General features: G+C 42.9%; 1 pseudogene; it reads left to right on the top strand.

Annotated features, from left to right (window-relative positions):
- Window positions 1–10,387: 10,387 nt before the first annotated feature.
- LOC136793360 (ferritin light chain pseudogene) lies at window positions 10,388–16,740 on the top strand (annotated as a pseudogene).
- Window positions 16,741–22,598: the final 5,858 nt, after the last annotated feature.

Below are 22,598 nucleotides of genomic sequence, written 5' to 3' on the forward strand. Positions count from 1 at the left end.
GGGACCCACTGGCACACGCGGAGAATCCCCAAAGCCATACTTAGAAGAAAATACAAAGCCCTTATCTCCTTATCACTCAGGGCCTGCAAGCCCTGCACACCCCGCCCAACTTCCCTTCTAACCTTCTCCCGAGCTCTATGGGCTTCCACCACCTGCTTTATTTTTACCGCGTAGCCAGCAGCACTCTCTGGCATTAGACTGTGCATGCATGTATCTGTTTCATCATCTGTCTTCCACTATACAATATAAGCTCCATGAAGGCTGCTTTTCTTTCTTGCTCTCTCCTCAACACCGATCGCCTGACACATGTAGTAGATTCCCATGTCTGACCTAACAAATCGCCCCAAACCCGCTGGCTTAAAACAATGGAAAACTACTCTTTTACATTTCTGGAAGCGAGATGTCTGAAATCAGTTTCACTGAGCCAGAATCAAGGTGTTAGCAAAGGCCACACTCCCTCCAAGGGCTGTAGGGGAGAATCTGTGCTTTGCTTCTTGCAGTTTCTGGTGGCTGCTGGCAAATTCTTAGCTTGTGGCTGTATCACTGCGGTCTTCAAGGCCACCTTCAAATCTCTCTCTGCCTTTCTCATAAGGATACTTGTCATGATGTTCACGGCCCACCCAGATAATCCAAGCTAGTCTCTTTGCATATCAGGAAATTGAGGTTCCTAAAGATTAAGTGACTGCCCATGGTCAGACAGGTAGGAGTCTCCTAGACACAGGTTTGAATGCTGGCAGTCTGACTCCAGGGCCCCTCTACTACCCTGTACCGGAGTCTGATGGACACTTGTGCTTTCATGGTTTTTGCTTTATAGATGAGCCCAACCATCTATCCTTTACTAAGTCCTATTCTAGACACCGTAGGGATACAAGGAGGTCAAGGATCGCGCCTTATCCTCCAGGATGTAGCCATTTATGTGGAAAGGAAAGGCATAAAGTTGGATAATGGTTACCCTTGTGTGGTACAATGACAAAAAGAGCATGAACGGGCTTCTGGGAGCCTGTAGTGTCATTTCTTGACCTAGTGCTGGTTACAGTAGTGTGTGAAACAGTGTGGAAAAATTCATCATTATACAATTGTGATTTGTGTGCTTTTCTTTGTGTATATTTTGAAAAAGGCATAAAATTAAGGCATAAAGTCAGGATTCTGGGAAATGCAGGGGCTTCGAGAGAGGCCATAAGGCAGTCTCTCCCACAGCACTGGATGTCTAGGCCATTCCCTAGCTTTCTAACTGCCTGACTAATAAAGGGCTGTGAAGTAGGAGGTGAGGGAGTGGAATTTTCCAGGGACTTTCCTATCAAAATTCCCAAGGTCAGCCCACCTCAGACTCAAGTTTGGCTGTAAAGCAGAGTTAAACAGACATTTTAAGTAACATTTAAAATGTTGCCAATAAGGATTAACTCCCCCCCCCCCAAGAAATCTACTGTCACATAAATTTGGAAAATCCTAGGCTAAACAAATTTTGATCCCTTTCATTGCTGCAGGTCTTGTCAGAGCCTTTAATATATTAACATGACCTCTAAGTCTCCAAAAAGGAGATATATTTTGCATTTTTTTCCCCAAACTTATTTTACTATGGAATACTTTATTTGTTTTCTTAACATTTTCAGGATTAATGTTCTAAGGAACAAATTTTGGGAAGTGCTATTGTAGAATCCTAATTTATAGATCCAATTCACCCAAAAATAATGGAGACCAAAAGTCATCTTTCAAAGCATTCCTTGAGTCCTTTCTAGGTTACTCTCACTGTCCTTCGAAAAGCCATAAGAGCTGGTTCAAATGACTAAATAAAATATCCCATAACCTAAATGTCTGGATAAATGATGGGGCCGGGGGTGCACAGAGGACAACTGGGGAGCAGGGGAAGGTTAGGGTGCAAGTAGAAAAAATTACAATGACTTGAGTTCCAGATTATCCTGAAAAGTCATAAGAGTGGTCTGGTTGAACAAAATGATTATTTACTATGAGGATGCAGGGCTTTCTCCCAAAGCCAAAGAGTGGACTCTGGGACTCAAGGACAAGTTGGAACTGGACACCTGGATGCCACCAAGGCTCCCTCTCTGTCCTAAGTGCCCGCTTCATCCTTCAGTCTCTCCGTAGACCTATGTTTTTACTTCTTGGCTGGCAAGATGGAAAATATACCAGCAGTTCCAGAGTTTATGTGTCACTGTCCAGTCATGAGGACTGAGACTCAACTGACTTAATCCCAAATTCCTGAAAAAGGGATATTGGTCAGGCTGCTAGCCACTAGTGAGAACACTGGGTGGGTCACAGCACATGCCAGGCACACCATGACCGTGTTGGGGGAGGGGTGCAGTATGGATACCCACATCCAGGTGGGGAGCTGGGCAGATCACCCAAAAGATGGCTGTTCCATCTTTTGGAACAAGGATCCATCCTGTGTACAGCTGCTTTGTAAAAGCGCTTTCTCACCTTCTATGTACATAAAGAAATACAATTTGTTTTTTTTTTTTGATGACTCGGGAACTTTCAGTTCTTCAGAATCATGATCCAGAACAGTGGCTCTCCTCCCCTGACCTGTAGATTGTGTCCTGTGGAAGGGACGCTGCAGACTGTGCTAGCCATTTCTGAAAATCATTTCATCCAAGTAACATGAGAGGAACCTGCATTTTTTAAAGAATGATTTGTTTCTTTCCCCTAAAATTTGAGTCCATGGAGGGAAATTTGGTTAATTAACAATATTTGTTTTGGGAAACTGGTTGTTTAAAGCTTCACTGGGCAAGATTTCAGTTGTTTTCTGCTATTACATCCTCCATATTTAATGCCGTCGTTTTGAAAATGGATTGACTTCAGAAGTATTTTTCTCTTGCTTTGGAGATTTTGCACATTGGCCCAAATGGGTTTTTATTTTCCATTTTAATTTATACAGTATAAATATGATGTTAGACTTCTTTGGAGTTAACAGTTTCACTGTGCAGATGTTTCTTGAAAGCCTTTTCAATTCATAGTGTTGGTTAAAAAAAAAAATCTTTTTTTTTTTTTTTATTAGCCTGGCTGCCTGCCAGGGGTAGGTGGGGAAACTGTTCCATTTTGCATAAAACTGTAAGATTTTTTTTCCTTGTTCTTTCCCCACCCCCAGCCAGCTACATGATTATTAGGATTAAAGATGCCATAGTGACATCTTGTGGTCAGCTGCCAGAGACACAGCAAACAGTGGTCATGGTGGGATGACAGAAGTGATCTGTTCATTCTCCCACAAGTATTTCTTGATTTACTTTTTATTTACCGGTTGGCTCAAATCACTCTAGATTTCCGGGTTGTTTTGCTTTGCGGAAAATATTGAACTTTACCCCCATAGGAAGGATAAACGTGCTGTGTTCTGGAAGGGGAAAGAAGGACATAACTCTTACTTTTGGCTTTTTGTTGGACCCCCTCATAAAAACAATGTTGCACAAGTTACTCAGTAATAACTCTGAAAAATACCCAAATCTTTTCCCTAAAAGGGGACAGGAAAGGGTGATTCTAAGTAAGCTCTCATTCTTCATTGTAATTCTCAGCTTTCAGAAACTAACAGGCAACTTGTTTACTTCACTTGTTTAGTATTTAGATGAAAACGTATAAATAATAACCCTCCCATCTTTATTTCCTCTCCCTAACTAGTGTCAATGGAGATAAAAATATGCTTGCATAATTCTTGACTTTTAAAAGAAAAATGTAGCAAATATTATGCAGAAATAAAAAAAATTATGCTTACCAGAAATTTTGTGAAACGTAGAAGATACGATGTAATGTTAAAAGAGCAAAACACCAAGTTATATATCAGTTGAGGGGCTTCCCTGGTGGCGCGGTGGTTGAGAGTCCACCTGCCCATGCAGGGGACACGGGTTCGTGCCCCGGGCCGGGAAGATCCCACATGCCGCGGAGCGGCTGGGCCTGTGAGCCATGGCTGCTGAGCCTGCGCGTCCGGAGCCTGTGCTCCGCAACGGGAGAGGCCACAACAGTGAGGCCCGCGTACCGCAAAAAAAAAAAAAAAAAAAAGTGGGGGGGGTATATCAGTTGAGGTCATATATGCATATCACTGTGAAAATCAGCATGGGTGTAGAAGTCTGCACAAGTGTGGATGTAAATGTCAATATCAAGGTCCATGTGGAGGAGGGCATAGATGCAGAAACAAGCCCAGAAAAAAACATATATACCAACAAACATTTTCTGTTTCATAGCATTATAACTAATATTTACTTCTTATGCTGTTCTCGATTATCTATTTTTTTCTTGACTGAACATATATTAAAATCATAATCAGGAAAAATACTTGGCACTGTTTTTTAAGGATCAATGTTCTGTTTGTTTATATGTAAAATATCTCCATTTCAGGATGACACAGAAACATGAAAAAAATTCCTGCAAAGTGAGACGCATAGCAATGCACTGAGATGAGGGAACCTGAGTGAATCACAGACCAAGATCAAAGTCACTCAGGGAGAGCTAAAATGCTTGGCATTCCAGAAACCTAAAGGTCTGTCCTGTCTCTTAGCTGCCTTCCTTGTGGAGCTGAGGATACGGGGTCTTTCTGGTGTATGGGGCCACTCTCTGCAGGAGAGGTTTGCCAAGGCCTCCAGAGAAACTGTGAAATAGTTCAAGTTTGTCTTTGGTGCAAAATGTGCATCTCTTTTTTCAGTACCTAATGTATACCAGGTGCTTTGCTAGGATCTTGACATATATTAGTACTAAGATGGACAATTCTCCAAGGTATCTATAAAAGTGAGAAAAGTGAGAGTTGGAGAAATTAAGTGCCCCAAATCACACAACTGATCGCACTGGGATTTGAACTCAGTCTCAATGGGCTCTAAAGGCCCTGCTCTTTGTACTACACCTGCCTCTCACTGTCCTTTGCAGCAGATGAAATACTTTACACATACCTTTAGTGTCTCAGATCTCCAGAATCATAAAAGCAAATTCCTTTAGAAGCCATTGAAATATATCCTGAGAAGAACCCCTGGCAGGTGCCCCTCAAATTCCACTGTTATGGTGAACACCTTTATCCACATGCTCCTCATGTTTCCATAGGAGAAGAGGTTTTCTTCTCCGCTTCCCCCCCAAAAAAAAGAGTGGTAAATCCTTCTGGTTGCCTCTCTTCCCCATCACCCACTCAACCCCCTAGGGAGAGTAGTGTGATATTTCAGTGGTGATACTTGTGAGAGACTAAAATCCTTTGGATCACATGAACCAAGGGGCAGGACCCCTGACAGTAAAGGTAATACATACAGACATCAGTCCCCTCTTCGTTAACCAATGTGTTATACAAAGCCAATAAAAGATTAACTTTTCACATTAAATAAGTTAATTCTAAAGTTTAGTTGGAAAAATAAACAGGCAAAAGTAGTCGAGAAAATTCTGAAAAAGAATAATTACCAGATTTTTTCCAAACCAGAAATCAAAGCATATTATAAAGCTATAGTGATTAAAAGTGTATAGTGCTGATACATGAATAGACCAAGAGATCAATGAAAGAGAATAAAAAGTCCATAAACAGACCTAAGAGCATGTGGAAATTTAGTATGTGATAAATTTAATATAGCTTAAAGAACAGTATCTCAAATCCATGGAGAAAGATACGTTTTTCAATTAAAGGTTTTAGGACAACTGGATGGCCATCTAAAATAAAGTTGGATCCCATACCTCACTTCACCAGGAAAAATTCAAAATGGTACAAAAGTTTAAATGTAAAAAAGAATAGCGTATGACAAGTGACATAAGAAACCATGGGAGAATTATTTAATAATCTCAGAGTGCAGAATCTCTTTGCATTTATGACACACACAAAACACAGAAGTCACAACATTCTGCAGAAAAAATCAAAGACAAATGACAAAACTGGAAGGAAAAAATATTTGTAATAGACACCATGCTAATTTTTCTAAATATATAAAGAATTCCTAAAAATCAACAAGGAACAAACCAATGGCCCAATTAAAAGCTAGGCAAATGATTTGCAGCAACATGGATGGACCTAGAGATTATCATACTAAGTGATGTAAGTCAGAAAGAGAAAGACAAATATATCACTTGTATGTGAAATCTAAAAAAATGATACAGATGAAGTGATCTACAAAACAGAAATCAACTCACAGACACAGAAAACAAACTTAAAGTTACCAAAGGGGAAAGTGGGGAGGGATAAATTAGGACTTTGGGATTAACAGATACACACTACTATATACAAAATAGATACACAACAAGGACCTACTGTATATTCAATATCTTGTAATAACCTATAATGGAAAAGAATCTGAAAAAGAATGTGTATATATATATATTTTAATATGTATATATTTATATATAAAATATACATATTTATATATATATTATATATAAATAATATATGTATTTTTATATATAAATATATTATTTATATATATACACACACACATATGTATAACTGGATCAGTTTGCTGTACACCAGAAACTAACGCAACACTATAAATCAAGTATATGTCAATATAAGTAAATACATAAATAAATTTTAAAATAGGCAAATGATATGAACCAACTCTTCCCAGCACAGAAAAGACAGAAGGTTCTTAAAACATCTGAAAAGGGGTTCAACGTCACTCACAATTGGAGAGATGTACTTTACAACCATCAGGGAGCGTCGTTTTGTACCCGGCCCGTTGGCAGACATGAGACTTTGGTAGGAGACGGTGCTGGTGAAGTTGTGAGGAAAGAGGCCTGCTCCTACACTGCTGGCAGAAGTGGAAATTAGAACAGCCCCTGTGAAGGGCAGTCTGTGAATGCCCATGTCCTTTGACACAGCCATTCCACTCCCAGGAATTTATAGAACAAAAGATGCTCCTGTATGCAAAAATGACTTAGGTACATGGTCATTCACTGCAGCAATGTTTAAACAGCAAAAAGCTGAAAACATCAACCGAATATTGGTTAAGTAAGTTATAATACACCCACCTAAAAGGCTACCATGCAGCTATAAGAGAAGAAAAGGATGACATTCTTTATGGGTGGATATAGATCATCTCCATGAGATATTGTTAAGCTAAAATTCAGGGCTTAGAAGTGCATAGACTGTGCTATCATCCTGCGTTACAAATCAAAAAAGGGGGCTTCCCTGGTGGCGCGGCAGTTGAGAGTCCGCCTGCCGATGCAGGGGACGCGGGTTCGTGCCCCGGTCTGGGAGGATCCCACATGCCGCGGAGCGGCTGGGCCCATGAGCCGTGGCCACTGAGCCTGCGTGTCCGGAGCCTGTGCTCCGCAACAGGAGAGGAAGAATCTGTCTGCCAATGCAGGGGACACGGGTTCAAGCCCTGGTCCGGGAAGATCCCACATGCTGTGGAGCAACTAAGCCCGTGCACCACAGCTACTGAGCCTGTGCTCTAGAGCCCATGAGCCACAACTAGTGAGCCTGCGTGCCACAACTACTGAAGCCCACGCGCCTAGAGCCCGTGCTCCACAAGAGAAGCCACCACAATGAGAAGCCCACACACCACAACGAAGAGTAGTCCCCATTCACCGCAACTAGAGAAAGCCCGCACACAGCAGCGGAGACCCAACACAGGCAAAAATAAAAAATTAAAATTAAAAACTAAATAAATAAATAAATAAATAATAAAATAAATAAATAAATAAAAACGCAGAAGCTGAGGCTCAGAGGGTTAAACGCTTGCTCAGCATCACACAAGCTAAAAAGCAGAAAGGCTGATGTTCCACCACAGATGGATCGGACGCCAAAGTTATTTCTCTTTATCTGTATCAAGCAACTTTCAATTCTTTCTGCACTGTTGTTTTGGGGGTTTTTTAAAAATTTATTTTTGGCTGTGTTGGGTCTTCGTTGCAGTGCGTGGGCTTCTCAATGTGGTGGCTTCTCTTGTTGCGGAGCATGGGCTCTAGTCACACGGGCTTCAGTAGTTGTGGCACGTGGGCTCAGTAGTTGTGGCTTGCAGGCTCTAGAGCGCAGACTCAGTAGTTGTGGCGCACGGGCTTAGCTGCTCCGCGGCATGTGGGATCTTCCCGGACCAGGGCTCAAACCCGTGTCCCCTGCACTGGCAGGCGGATTTAACCACTGCAGCACCTGGGAAGCCCCTGCACTGTTCTTTAATGCCTTCTTTATTTGGTTCTCTTATTAGTGCTCTTCCATGACATATTAAACCTTATACATTCCTCTGGCTTCAATGTCTACAAATTCTAGTGGTTCTCAATCCAAGCTATGCATTGGACTCTCTTGCAGAGATTTTAAAACATACCCACCAGAACTTACCCAGAGATACTTTGTTTTCATTGGTCTGGGATGGGATCTAGGAATCAGTGTTTTCAACCCCTTCCTCTACTCCATGTGTGTTTTATTCAACTTTGCATCCCCAGTACCTAGTAGGCACTCACTAAATATTTGTTAAATGAATGAATGAATGGATGATGAATGAATGAAAGGAAGGAACGAACGAACGAACTTCAGGGTAAGGTAGGAGCCAAAATTGTTTTTGACAATAAAGAGAGAGCAGTTTTGAAAGCCCTAGGATAGGTCATAAATGCAGAGTCATTTTGATCTTCTGGGACGCTGGAGAAGAAGGAAGTTGCATCCCTGTAACCCGCTCCATTTCCACACAATGAAAAACTATAAATAGCAGCCCTGAATCACATGAGGGTTATGTAATATAAGGTTCACAGAACAGGCTGCCTTTATCACTCAGGCTTAAGTTGCACTGAAATGGAAACTCAGCTGATGCCCTATGTATTAGTTTCTCCAAAAGATGAAAGTCCCTGGCATTTGCCCAGACCATCTATTTCCATTGCCCAAGTTTGAGGCCGGTTGCCAGGGCCTTTCTTGATAAGGAATTCCTGCTGTCTTTCCAGATAACAAGTAGGCAATTTCAGCAAAAGAATTATTTTTATTTGCAAAGATAAGACCAGAATTTCCCCTGATCAAGTGAAAAGGCCGTGTATATCAGCTTTTCAGACACTTGGGAACACTGGATCACAGCCTCCAGTGAGAAGGTAGATATGCCACACTCGTGTGTACAGTTCCGGAGAGGTCACCCCTGCTTGTTCCCGTAGAGATTTGCTGATCATCTGAAATCCTTTGGTGAGACACTCAAATCCATTGCGTGCCATTTAGAATGGGTTTGTCGTCCTCTATAAAATGATAAGGTGCCTGGCCTGCCTAGGAAAGGGATACCTGAGCTACCTCTGAGCTACACAATTGATTCTCACTGGTTAATAAAGGGGGACTTTGGAATAAATGTTTCCATGAGGCAAAGGGTAAGGATGTGGTGGCAGAGATGGGCACCCACATTGTCCTTTTCTTCTTCAACGTCCAACTAGCCCTCATTTCGTTAGGCCTGGCCATGTGACCGTGTCTTAGATGATGGAATGTGACAAGTGAGGTGTGCCGTGCCCACACCTGGCCAGGCACATTGCTCCATGTTTTTATCTGCCTCCTGGATGGCTGGTACGGAGACGCCTGCTAGGGCAATTCTGCAAGCCATGGGATGAAGATGCTAGAGCATCGCCCGTCTGGGTCCCTGAATGACCGCCTATAGAAGAGTCATCCTGTCATCCTTTTCATTACCCAGTGCTCTCATCAGAGCAAGAAACACACTTCTTGGGATTCCCTGGCGGTCCAGTGGTTGACGCCTCCACTGCAGGGGGCACAAGTTCAATCCCTGGTCGGGGAACTAAGATCCCACAAGCCACGCGGCGAAGCCAAAAAAAATAAAATAAAATAAACTTCTCTTGTGTTTGTGCCATTTTACACTATAGACAGTGAGCCTTCCCTATCTAATTATAGATGTCATGAACATGTCATTACACATTAGCATCAAGGACAGGAATCCCTCATTTGCTTTGGAAGAAAAGATTCCACAAAATGGCTTACTCGAAACGATTCTGCCAGACTGCCTTTGCCTCCAGGTGGCGCTGGGAGTTGATCAGCTCAGAATTCTTGTCTGAAACCAGGTGGGGATGTTTTCGGGGATCATCTGGCTTACCTCTAACGTGGATGAGCAATTTTTTCCAAATTTCATCTCAAAACACAGACACTCCATGAAAGGACTCTAGCAAAGGCCTGAACTGGAAGAAAGGGATACTTCAAGTCAAATTCACATTGCACAACAGAGGGGTCTCTGGAAGAGTTGATCAAAACTGAAAATTTTATCAAACTGATCCTATGTCAAGAAAATAAAAACGAATCTTTTAAGACCTTTTTGCAATTCAAAAATCACAATTCACATTCCCCACCTAAGTACTTTTTGAAATATCATAGACCAGTAATTCTTTTAGTGAAACACAACCTATATTTTTCAGAAGCTGTAATGATTTCCACGATATCATTGAAGCGAGAGCGGAGGTGGAGTGGAGAAAGAAGAAAATAGAACACTTAGATGAAAGTGAAAAATAATCCTCATCCCAGAAATCCACTATGGTACAGCAGAAAGGATTCCTGGGTAAGAAAGTAGGCAAAGGGCTTCCCTGGTGGCGCAGTGGTTAAGAATCCGCCTGCCGATGCAGGGGACGCGGGTTCGTGCCCCGTTCCGGGAAGATCCTACATGCCGCCTGCGCGTCGGTGAGAGGCCCGCATACCGCAAAAAAAAAGAAAAAAAAAGAAAGTAGGCAAAGAGTGTTCGATGCCCAGACACTGGATAAATGAGCAGAACTTGTTGGTGAAGTTGGTAGAATGCTCTAGAATTCCATTCCAGAGATAGAATGATCATGATAGATGATGCTTGCTTGGCGTCTATTGCCAAATGTAAATGTCTGGCAATTGAAGAGAGGGGAACTCGGACCCCAACCGTTTCCCTTCCAACTCCAGATGAGGGGCAGCTAGTAAAGGGGGTTGATAAACCACGGTGCTTACTTGGGAAAATAGGTGAAAAGTCACTCTGCAGAAGAGCTCCAACATCAAATAAACATAAAACAAGTTCTCCAAGTATGAGGGGAAAAAGTACACTCTTAAAATTCAAGATCCTGGCAGGAAGGAAGGGATTACTGAGCTAAGAAGAAATCTATCCTTCCTCTGTGTAAGAGAGAAGATTTGGCACAGACGGTAGGACCTCACTCAAACTTTACTGCTCTAGAAACTTTGTATAAGTCTCTCCTCAGCCATCAGGCCAAATGTGAACCCAGTGACTTTGGAAAGCTTCCCAAACGAGCCTTTCAGCAGAGTTTTATATACTGTTGAGAAAGGAGAGGCAGTGTAGCTGTGGCTGTAGAGCAGGGAAACACAAATTCTTGATGCCCACCCCCATCGATAAAACACTATTAAGCACATGACATATGTGTAGTTATGGATTCAGAAAGTATATATGTGCACTACTGCATGTAACACTAACATATTATACATCATGGAAAGCATATTCCCAATAAAAGAAATGTTACAAGGATACATCAAAATATTTTCTTTTTGCACTCTATTTGGGTTCTCTTGTACATGTTGGACTCCACCACCTTCAGTCTTGTTCCTGGAACAGAGCCCTTATCTTCACAGGAGTGACTACGGTATGAAAAAGAGAATAATGCTGCACTCAAGTCTGTTGCCCAAGTAACCAAAAGAGTCGTGTGGAAATGGAACTCCTTAAGGGGCTAACTCATGTTTCATTTCTAGGCTTAGCAGGGTGCCCAAGGACACCGAGGACATGCTGGGTCCTCAGTGATGCTTGTTGAATTCAAACATGATCGAGTAAATGACTGAACAATTGAACGAATGCATGACAAACTTTTTTTTTTTTTTTTTTTTTTTTTTGCGGTCCATGGGCCTCTCACCGTCGTGGCCTCTCCCGTTGCGAGGCACAGGCTCCGGACGCACAGGCTCAGCGGCCGTGGCTCACGGGCCCAGCCGCTCCGCGGCATGTGGGATCCTCCCGGACCGGGACACGAACCCGCGTCCCCTGCATCGGCAGGCGGACTCTCAACCACTGCGCCGCCAGGGAAGCCCGTGACAAACATTTTTAAGCTACAGGGGAAACACAATATTTAAGGCGTAATTCTCACTTGTCAATGAAAAATCTCCATTGCTGGAGATTTGTGCTGGGGGTACATCTTCTGCCTGGCCTACAGCCTGGAATTCCCAGGACCAGAAATCAGCTAAAGTTCTTTCCAATTTCTCATCAGGACTTTTCTTCAAAGGCCTTTGAGGTCTAGGTGGGTAATGCAGAGGCCAGAAGAAGACCAAGTAAGGCAATAGGGAGAAGTGATGGAAACTCACTAAATGAAGGACGATGCATGGGGCCTGGTGAGAGTGATCGTATCTGCCTCTGTTAGGCCAAGTGTTTTCTTCACTGGGTGTCTAATGGTTTCGTGACTCGTCTCATCAACTACATTGCAAACCTAAACAGGTCTGGGAACATAGGGTGTTTCTTCTTTCTTCTGTCCCCACCATGGTGGTGGAATGAGAACTAGACTTGAAATCCAAACCTACAGGTCTTCTACCCAACTAGCTAGATGGCCTTAGACAAGACACTTAACCTCTGTGATCCTCAGTTTCCTTATCCAGCCAATAAGAATAGTACTACTTCATTCAATGGGCTGTTCAAAAGAGCAAGCAAAGAAGACTTGCAAACTGTGGAACTGTATACAAATGTAAGGAATTACTACTATAATTAAGTAGAGAATAAATACATGTTGAAACACCTTGAACTGAATAGAGAGGTGATGCAATTCTTTACACTAGGCAAAAAATCAATATGTGCCTCTACTTAAGACTCCTTTTAAAAATAATACATATAGAGAATATATATATATACATAGAAAAAATTTTTAATATACCTATATATAGAGAGAGAGCAAGCTAATGCATACATCAACACATCACATTATTGTCACCAATGAATTGGAAATATCGAACGCTTGTGATTTTATGGTAAATAAACAAGCATTGATTAATGTTTTTCCATTTTACAGTTTAAAATATATGTTAATTGTATATGTGTTTTATTGGGACATGCAATATACCCATTATAAAATATTGTATCCTAAACACCATAATGGTTATCACTGGAATATTTCTGCTAGGAGAATTACTGTTAAATTTTATTTTCTTCTTTGTGCTTTTCTCTATTTTCCAAATTTTCTTTAATAAACACATCACACAACTTTTTTTCTGACTCTGAAGTATTTAAAAAGAAAAAAAAAAATCACCCTTTTATACCGGACTTACAACTGTCTTGGATTGGTGGGTGACCACAGACTTTTGTAAGAAAATTTACAAACGATAAGATAAGGAGGAGGGCTTCCCTGGTGGCGCAGTGGTTGAGAGTCTGCCTGCCGATGCAGGGGGCACGGCTTCGTGCCCCGGTCCGGGAAGATCCCACGTGCGGCAGAGCGGCTGGGCCCGTGAGCCATAGCCGCTGAGCCTGCGCGACCGGAGCCTGTGCTCCGCAACGGGAGAGGCCACAGCAGTGAGAGGCCCGCGTACCGCAAAAAAAAAAAAAAAAAAAAAAAAAAAAAAAAAAAAAAAAAAAAAAAAGATAAGGAGGGAATTCCCTGGCGGTCCAGTGGTTAGGACACCAGGCCTAATCTGTCTGTATATGCTATTTTGGGGTAAAAACAGAGAGGTATAACAATATACATTCATATTTACTTGCATAAAGAAAATATCAGGGGGGAATAAGAGGTGGGAACCCAGGTGATGAGGACAAGGAAGAAGCAGGACTTGGTGTACTTTTCGTTATACTGTTCGAATTTTTAAAACATCATGTGCAAGTAATAACTAGCCTAAAATGCACATGTTATAAGAGCTCCTGACCTTTGTTCTGGGGAGTCCAGCCTCAGAGTGGGTCTGTGCTACAGGCTGCTGTCACCGGCGGAGAGATGGATGTGCGGGCCTGGGCGGCGTGGAGGCGCCAGGCTGGTCCTGGGCTCGCTCTCCTCAGCCTGCTGTGTAGTCGTGCTTAAGATTTATCTGCTTCCCGAGGCAGCGCGAGGCCCCGGCTGCACACTGCCTATGTTCTCTGCTCCAACCCAGCACGGCTCTTGGTTGCCAGGGGGTCTCATTGAACATAGCTGGCTATGTTTCAGGGACTCACCCTGTTCAATACACTTTCCAAGCCAGGCTCAGTACAAATTTAAACAAACAAACACACAAAACGTTCCCTTTATAGGCTTGCGTTCAGCTGAGTCTGAGATACAGTTGGGCTAGAAAAGCCTGGGAGGTGCCCTCAGGGTGGCCAGGCCACCTCCATGCTCCCGGGTAGGAAGGATCTGCAGCAAACAGAGCCTCAGACTTCCTCTCGGGGGTCCATGCACTCTAATGGGAAACGCTGACTAGGCTTCCGGACTAGCCAGCTGCAAGCGGCATTCTGCACATGCTCTGTCGAGGGGATGTGGGTTGCAGAATTTTGTCAATACAGGTAGGCTGGTCACATCTGGTGGCCCTCATCTGATCACCAGTGTTCCGTGAAACTCAGAAACATGAAAACTTTGTGAAAACTACATTAAAATTAGAAACGTCTGTCCATAAGAACATACTATTGAAAAAAAAAATGGCAAGACAAGGAATGGGAGAAGGTATTTACCACACATATAACCAACAAAGAATTAGTATGTAGAACATAAGTAACTCCTATAAATCAGTAAAAACCAAACAATCGAAAAATAGGCAAACAAGCAGTACGCTCCGTGGTCCCATGGATCTCTGTTGCTGCAACAGCGTTTGGAGGCCACAGACCCAGGGACGCCCCTCGCTCCAGCCTCCGAATACCCTCCCACGTTTTTTCCAGTCGCAACCCTCAGAATCAGCAGTTCAGGATCCTCGGCCTCGGGACCAGCCAACACCCTTTTTCGAGCCTAACTCCTTATTACCAACCAACCGTGAGCTCCCAAATTGGTCAGAATGATTCCACCGAGGTGGAGGCCATTGTCCACTGCCTGGTAACCTGCATCTGCAGACGTCCTACACCTACCTGTCTCAGGGCTTCTATTTCCACCGCAAGGACGTGGCCCTGGAGGGCATGGGCCACTTTTTCCGCCAGTCGGCCAACGAGAAGCGGGAAGGCTCCCAGTGTCTCTTGAAAATGCAAAACCAGCGCAGCGGCGGCATCCTCTTCCAGATGTGCAGAAGGTGCCCCAGGATGAGTGGGGTAAAACCCAGGACACTATGGAAGCCGCCATGCTCATGGAGAAGAGCCAGAGCCAGGCCATTGTGGACCTGCATGCCCTGGCTTCTGCCCACGCAGACTCCCACCTGTGTGACTTCCAGGAGAGCCCGCGTCCTAGATGAGCAGGTGAAACTCATCAAGAACATGGGCGACCGCCTGACCAACCACCGTAGGCTGGCTGGCGCTAGGCTGGGCTGGGCGATTATCTCTTCGAAAGGCTCACCCTCAAGTACCACTAGGAGACGACCAGAGGCCAGTGACCTTTGAGGAGCTCTCTGGTGTCAGGGCTTCTGCCTGAAGCCCTTCTCTGCAGCCAGTAGGCAGCTTTTTAACTACCCCGGAGCCCTCTCCCAAGCCTTGGACCAAGTGGAAACAATAAAGCTTTATTGCAGGAAAAAAAAAAATAGGCAAACAATTTTATACCTCTTAGGTAGTTAGAGGTGGAATGGCTCAGTCATACTTTGTGGTATATTTCCCTTTTTAAGGAACAAACAAATTTTTCTGAAAAATGGTTGCGAGTATGCAGAAATGCAATATATTTTTCATACTGATCTTATATTCTGTAGTCTTATAAAACTCATTTATTAGTTCTAGCTTTTTTTGTAGATTCCATAGGATTATCTATGTTGATGATCATGTTGTATGCAAATAAAGTTTTATTTCTAAAAGGCAAGCAAGCAGTTTACCAAAGGAAAACCTGGATGGTCAATAATATATAGAAAGACCCTCAGTCTCAAGGAAAGAAAACTAAAACTTCAGTGAAATATTGTTTCGGACTAATTAGATTAGCAAAATTGTAAAATTCTGACAATCTTTTTAATTAATTAATTAATTTATGGCTGCGTTGGATCTTCATTGCTGCGCACGGACTTTCTCTAGTTGCGGTGAGCAGGGGCTACTCTTCGTTGCAGTGTGCAGGCTTCTCAGTGCCGGTGGCTTCTCATTTCAGAGTACGGGCTCTAGGCGTGCGGGCTTCCGTAGTTGTGGCACACGGGCTCCGTAGTTGTGGCTTGTGGGCTCTAGAGCACAGGATTCAGTAGTTGTGGTGCACGGGCTTAGTTGCTCTGTGGCATGTGGGATCTTCCCGGACCAGGGCTCGAACCCATGCCCCTGCATTGGCAGGTGGATTCTTAACCACTGCGTCACCAGGGAAGCCCTGACAATTCTTAATATTGGTTATTAAAACAATGGGAACACATACAGTGTGGCTAGAAGAGTAAGTAGGTGTACCCACTTTGGAGAGCAATTTGGAGTTGAAGATATGCACAACCTAGGATGTAACTGGAAAAGAAAATCCATTCCAGGTCTTGAAACAGAAGGAATTTAATCAAAGGAATTGGTGACCTGTGGACTGAAAGAGCTGAGAAGTCAAACAGCAAACAGTGAGGTGACCAGGGACCGGCCATTTCAGGAACTCACTCCCATCTCAGTCTATTGAGACAAAAGACTGAGGCTACAGAAGACCAGAAGTTAGTTGGGGTCTCTGGGCAGAAGCTAGAACCAGGGTGGACCTGTGGGATGGGAGCCGGAGGTGCAGAAACGACATCATCTGAGCAAGAGGCAGATACGCACTCTGACTTCTCTTCTCTCTCCTGCCAGCGCCTCCCATCGGCTAAGCCCAGAAGCAAGCCAGGGGACACGGGAATCTGGGAAATGCAACCTATGGGGGTCAGGTCCCTGAGATTCAGAACAGAGCAGGGGAAGGACATGGAATGGGTCTGTACCCCCCTACAAAAAAAGCCCTTGCACACGAACAGATGGCGACATATATAATAAAACTTATAGCAGTGCTGTTCATAACAGCAAAACAGGAGAAACAAGTGTCTATTAATAGAAGAGATGAATAAATTATAGTAGAGTCATACAATGGAATGCTGTAGTAAAAGCAGATGAACTATAGCTACATTTATCAACATGGATGAATCTCACAAAGCTAAACAAAATAAATAAATGTCAGAATCTTTAATATTTATATAAAGCATAAAAGCATGCAATATGATGATGATGAAGGTAGATAGATATGTTGTAAAAGTATAAAGAAAAGTTGAAAAAGTGTAAGGAAATACATCTTTTTGAAAAAGAAAGGGAGATGTGGACAGAAAGAGATATGCTGTGGGTTTCAAATGTAATAATAATGACACGGGGTAATGGGTACACGGGGCCGCTGTATATTGCTATTGACAGTTACCTTCACTTTACAAAGGGGTCTGGAGGAGTGTGAGTCTGAGTGGCTGTTCTAAATGGCAGGAAGAGACTTCATTATCTTTGATTGGAGGCAGAGCTTGACGCCATTTGGCAAATGCAGACTGGCCCGAGAAACCCCTTCCAGCTCTCTCTCCCTTGAACCCAATCCGATTAGGCAAACAACACTCGACCCCGCAAGCTCTAGCCATGCGGTTTGGTTCCATCCCAGGGGCATCCTCGTGACTGTCCTGCGGATATCGTGGGTAGGAGCTAACGCTCCCGGTTAAGTCTTCAGTGTTAGCTTCTCAGGCCCCTCTGGCGGGCACTGGTTCTGTGTCTCACCATGGCAGGAAACACGTTTCAGAGCTCTTCAAGGGTCCCTGTGAACCGCTCCCCGCCACTAGACTTGGGTTAGTTAGACAGTAGCATTCCCAAGCGTAGCCCAGCTCTCCAAAGATCACCATCCCCCAAATCTCTCTTCTCTACTCTAAGCTTTTTCACTTTGCTTTTTTTTTGGCTAAAGGATCTAAGCAGGGTCAGCTTCACAGGCATGTGACCTGTGCAGTCACATGGGCCTCCACACTTGGAAGTGCCTCGGGCCTGGTTTAACGCTCTGCTGTTGCTGTCTGGAATTTAATACTTTCACTTCGCACTGGGCCCTGGAAATGGTGTAGCTTTATCCTGGGCCTAAGACTTGTGGGGCAGGTTCTTAGAGCCATTTCCTCGTAAATCTGCGTATCAAGTATGGAATTCTAATAACTACTCTGACAACTAGGAACATCCCTTTACATTTATTTACTTGCTTATAATCTGTCTTCCCAACAAGGGGTTGCGAAGTCCACGAAGACGGGTTGAACGCTGTCCTGACGACCTAGTTATTTGGCTCATAAAACGTTTTCAATAAATACTCATTGGAAGAACAAACATTTACAGAATCATTAAACCCGTGCTTGTCCCAGAATTGTTTCCTAACAATAGTTTATATGAAAATCATATACCGGATTTTAGACAGAGGATATATTCTTGAAGAATGTGCATAACTCAATACTGATTTTCCCACAGAAGTTAATGGGAGATGCCTCCTCAAAATCCACAACTATTGTACATTTTTGCTTTCATGCTGCTTTTTATTTTCTCAAGATTACCACTAACATTTTACAGGGTCCTCGCTCTAAAATGTGCCACGGGAAGTTTGTTTGGCCTTCATGACATTAAAGCCAATCTGAAGTTCATTCCAAAATGCCAAATTTGCAGCCTATTTTTCAGCCCTAGCATTGTCACCCTCCATTTAATGATTGCTCAGGTGAGATTGCCTCAGAAGGTAAAAATATTTCAAATTATAAAACAGTCGATGTGAGAATCAGGAGAGTCAGGACTCCCCTGGCGGTCCAGCGGTTAAGACTCTGTGCTTCCAAGGCAGGGGGCGCGGGTTCGATCCCTGGTCGGGGAACTAGGATCCCACATGCCCAGTGGGGTGGCCAAAAAAAAAGAAAGAAAGAAAAAGAAAAGGAAGTAAGGAGATTTATCATCACAGGCACCTGCAGGAGCTCTAATTCAGGGAAGCCACAGCCTGGCTGACCCAATGCTGACAAAGGGCTGCAGGTATGTTTTCCCTGTCAAAGTGCCAGTTGGCAATGGCATACACACCAGTTTTACAGTTCTCTTGGCTTGCCAACCTTCAAATGAACTTTCAAACCCTGGTGGTATTTCCATTATTTCAGGTTCTATACGTGATCTTACACATACACTTATACTGACATTTGCATAATTAAATTCACACAGATGCCACCATACTGTGTGTCACTAGGTCACCTGTGTTTCAATGTGTCCATAAACACACTGCTTTACACTAAACAGAAGAACTAGTGGATGGTGAAGCAGCGAAGCAGCAAAGCAGCAGCGGCTCTGCAGCACCAGATGACCTGAAGTGGTTTTGGCAGCAAAATCAAACACAGGGATACTTCTTAAATGCAATTTGCTCCACATGGCAAATGATGGAAGAAGTGAAATATCTGACTAATACCTAATATTTAATTCCTAGACAAAACATTTCAGTGCAAATAGGGAAGTGCTTTATTTACTCTGATCCAAGTCAAAGGTAGCTGGATAATTAGTTTTCTTTAAACAACATTCAGCTTTGCTGACATCTCATTTTCCAAAAGCAGCTGTTAGCCAAATATAGTATTGTTTATTCACTCCCTGGAAGGCTGTTTTTAAAAAGAGCTTCTTCTGGTAAAAATATTGCATCACATAATTGGAGATAACAGGAAAAGTAGGAGTTGATGTTTGTATTTAAATAAACATCTGCTCAAAAGTCCAGTTTTCTGTTTGTGAGTAACTGTTTTATTTTGTGCCATGAGGCACACTGAAAGATTGCTGTTTATTCCTTGCTTTTTCAGCCACGCTAGGAAATATTCCAAACATGGTAACACAAGATAGTTCTCTTGAAAAGGGATAAAAGAGATAAAGCTGAGTTCTTTGCCTTTTTCCTTTATTATACATATGCCAGCTATTCCAGTGCCAGAGACCATATGAATATGTAATATTAACATCACAATGTTTATTACATGATACATACTTAAACTGCAGTTGGACAGTTTCCTTTTTCTGTTTTTTTTTAGAATGTGACTATTTAAAAATACCTGTAACATCTGAGTTAAACCCCCGATTACCCTCTGAAGGGAAGTAGAGAATGAAAATCGCTATTGCTCTTGCAAAGAACACGCTCAGTACCTCTCACTTACAATGTGCTTGGCTTGCATGTGCCACTTGCATTGTTGGCTATTTCACTTTTAATTTCTAGCAACTGAAAATCTATGCAATGTTCTCTGATCTGACTTCTATTTTCTCCTCACTGATTACTTGGGTTCTCTCCTCTCTGCACATTTTATCCTTAAAATACATAATTTCTTTCTTGAAGCCATTATTGACTCCCAGCTTCACTGTCAGAGGCAATCTAAAACAGAGTAGAAGTCTCTTTAAATTGGAAGTCAGAAGAAAACTTAGGTTCTGTTTCTCACTCTGTTGATGAAATCTGTAGGTTCCTCCTTGGGAAAATAAGGATTGAACCGAACAATGTCCAAGATCCCATTCAATTCTAAAATTTTATTTCACTAACTTGGAAATGAGATTTGTTGCAAGTGGTTGGGTCACAGAGTGAATGCCAAAATTTGGGGGGAGGGAGGTGAGATGTTGGCTTTTTAAGGTTATCCAAGCCGCTAGAACCTTCTGTTGGCATGGGTAACTAAGAGCTCAGAACATATAAGTAACATTGCATTTGCCATCCAGTCCGTGTGGCTTCAGATTGATGTTGACTGGTCTAAAATGTTTTGTGCTCACTGGGGAAATTGCAATCTTTTTATGTTCTGAACCATTTTCCATTAGTGCCTATGCATGAGAAGTAATTCAAACAAGAAGCCAAAAAGCATTTCTACAACTATGTTCAAATTCTAGCAAGAAGATTTAAGATGGAGCAAATGTTCTGCTTCCCACTTGGATCTTTGAAGCAGTGAATGCAGTTCGTGAAGAATAGATTGGTATTTTCTTGAACATAAATATGTCTGTCATGATACCAGAACCATTGAGACAAATGGCTATGGCCGGTTGGGAAATGTATCTTTTCTGTCCATATTATAAAGTGTATTTTATGGTACAATTATTCTTGTGGTTTTATAGTTAAGGGCATTTTTATAGTATAGGAAGCTTCTGTCTATTGAAATAGCATAGGCCACTTAATTATTACAAAGTTCTTTACAAATACAAAAAACTACTAATACTCATTAGGAAACAAATTCTCCCCAAACATTCTGCTTTTGTTTTTGCATCATTCCCTTAACAGAAAAGTATAGCATGGTTTTGAAATCCTATCACAAGGAAAGGCATGACTGCCCATAGAAATAAATGCTGCAGATTTCTACTCCTGACTGGTAAAGAGTGGCTACACGTATGTAAGCATTCCTCAAGTTTGTAAGGTTCTTTGAAAGGTCAATAGGAATACATCTATATCAGTGCCCTTCTACACAACCGGTACTAGAAGCTGCACTGAAAACAATGATTATGAGAAGAAATAAAGTGCTTTTAAAGGAAGATATTTAACTATGTAAGGATTAATAACTATGAGGGTGCTTAAAAGTCAGGGTTCCTTTAGGATTATTTATCCAAGTGTTATCTTGGTATTGACAACTGTGGCTGTTTGGGGTTGAAGTGACAGAACCCCAACTCAAACAAGATTCAGCAAAAAAGAATAAACAACCCACAACTCCTTACACCTACAAGGGACAGTGGGTAGCTCCAAATGTTAAGGCAACACCACCGGAACCAGGGGCATCAAACTCCTGAGAATCTTTCTCTTTTCATCACTCTCCTGGCTCAGCCACTTCGGCAGGACGGGGGCCATGCCTCAGGCCTGCAGCCATGCCGCCCCAGTTTAGCACTATCAGCAGGAGGACGACTTCATTCTCTCGAGGCTTCTATAGCGAAAAGGACCCTCGTGGGCCTTGTTTAGATCGTTTGCCCACCCCTGGACCAATTACTGCTGCTGGGTTATGGTTTATTTGTTTTTATAAAGGTCGGGTTATGGTTTACTGCACTGATCCAATCTGGGCCATCCGTATGAACAAGGAGCCAGAATTAAGAAGAGCCAGAGGAGCCACGTGCAATGTGATGAAAGGAGATATAGTGCTACCTAAAAATGGGATAGGAAAATGAACCGGACTGAAAGCTATCTCACCTTGGTCCTTTCAGCCTCGAGGGAGAGGTCTCAGGAGCTTCGGTGCCGATGAGAGGCTTGCAGGCCTGTGAGGGCTGGTTTGCACAACCCTGAGCTGGGTGCCCCTTGGCATCTGGGCTGCGCTGGCTTTGGTATTTGCCTGCCTTCTTCAGGTTCTTTCTTCTTAAGCTTTAGAGGCTCAACACATGTTCACTTTATCGGTTTATTGTGGGAAACAACATGATGCCATGGAAAGAGAACAATGTGAAGCCAGAGAGCCCCCAGATCCTTGCTCCAGCGTTGACTAGCCTTGAGACCTTTGACAAATTACTTATGCTCAACGAATCTTAGTTTCACCATCTATAAGGTAAAGTTGCCCACTCCCTTACAAGGCTGCTGGGAAAGACAGGGAATGTATTTAAAGCACAGCGGCTGCTCACTATAGATGTTCAGTTGTTATTGAAGGGAAGGTGCCATAACCTATGAGCAACCTTAAAGGGCTGGGATCGTGTCTAATGCTTGAGGTTCTAGACCAAGGGCTGTGAGGATGAAAGAACAAGGCCCCAGCCCTCACTGGAATTAGAATTTAGTAAGGGAGAAAGTAAAAGTGCCAGAAGAGGTAATAGAAGAAAAAAAGTGCTGAGACT

This window comes from Kogia breviceps, chromosome 2, assembly GCF_026419965.1.
Source record: "Kogia breviceps isolate mKogBre1 chromosome 2, mKogBre1 haplotype 1, whole genome shotgun sequence".
NCBI classification, from domain to species: Eukaryota; Metazoa; Chordata; class Mammalia; order Artiodactyla; family Physeteridae; genus Kogia; species Kogia breviceps.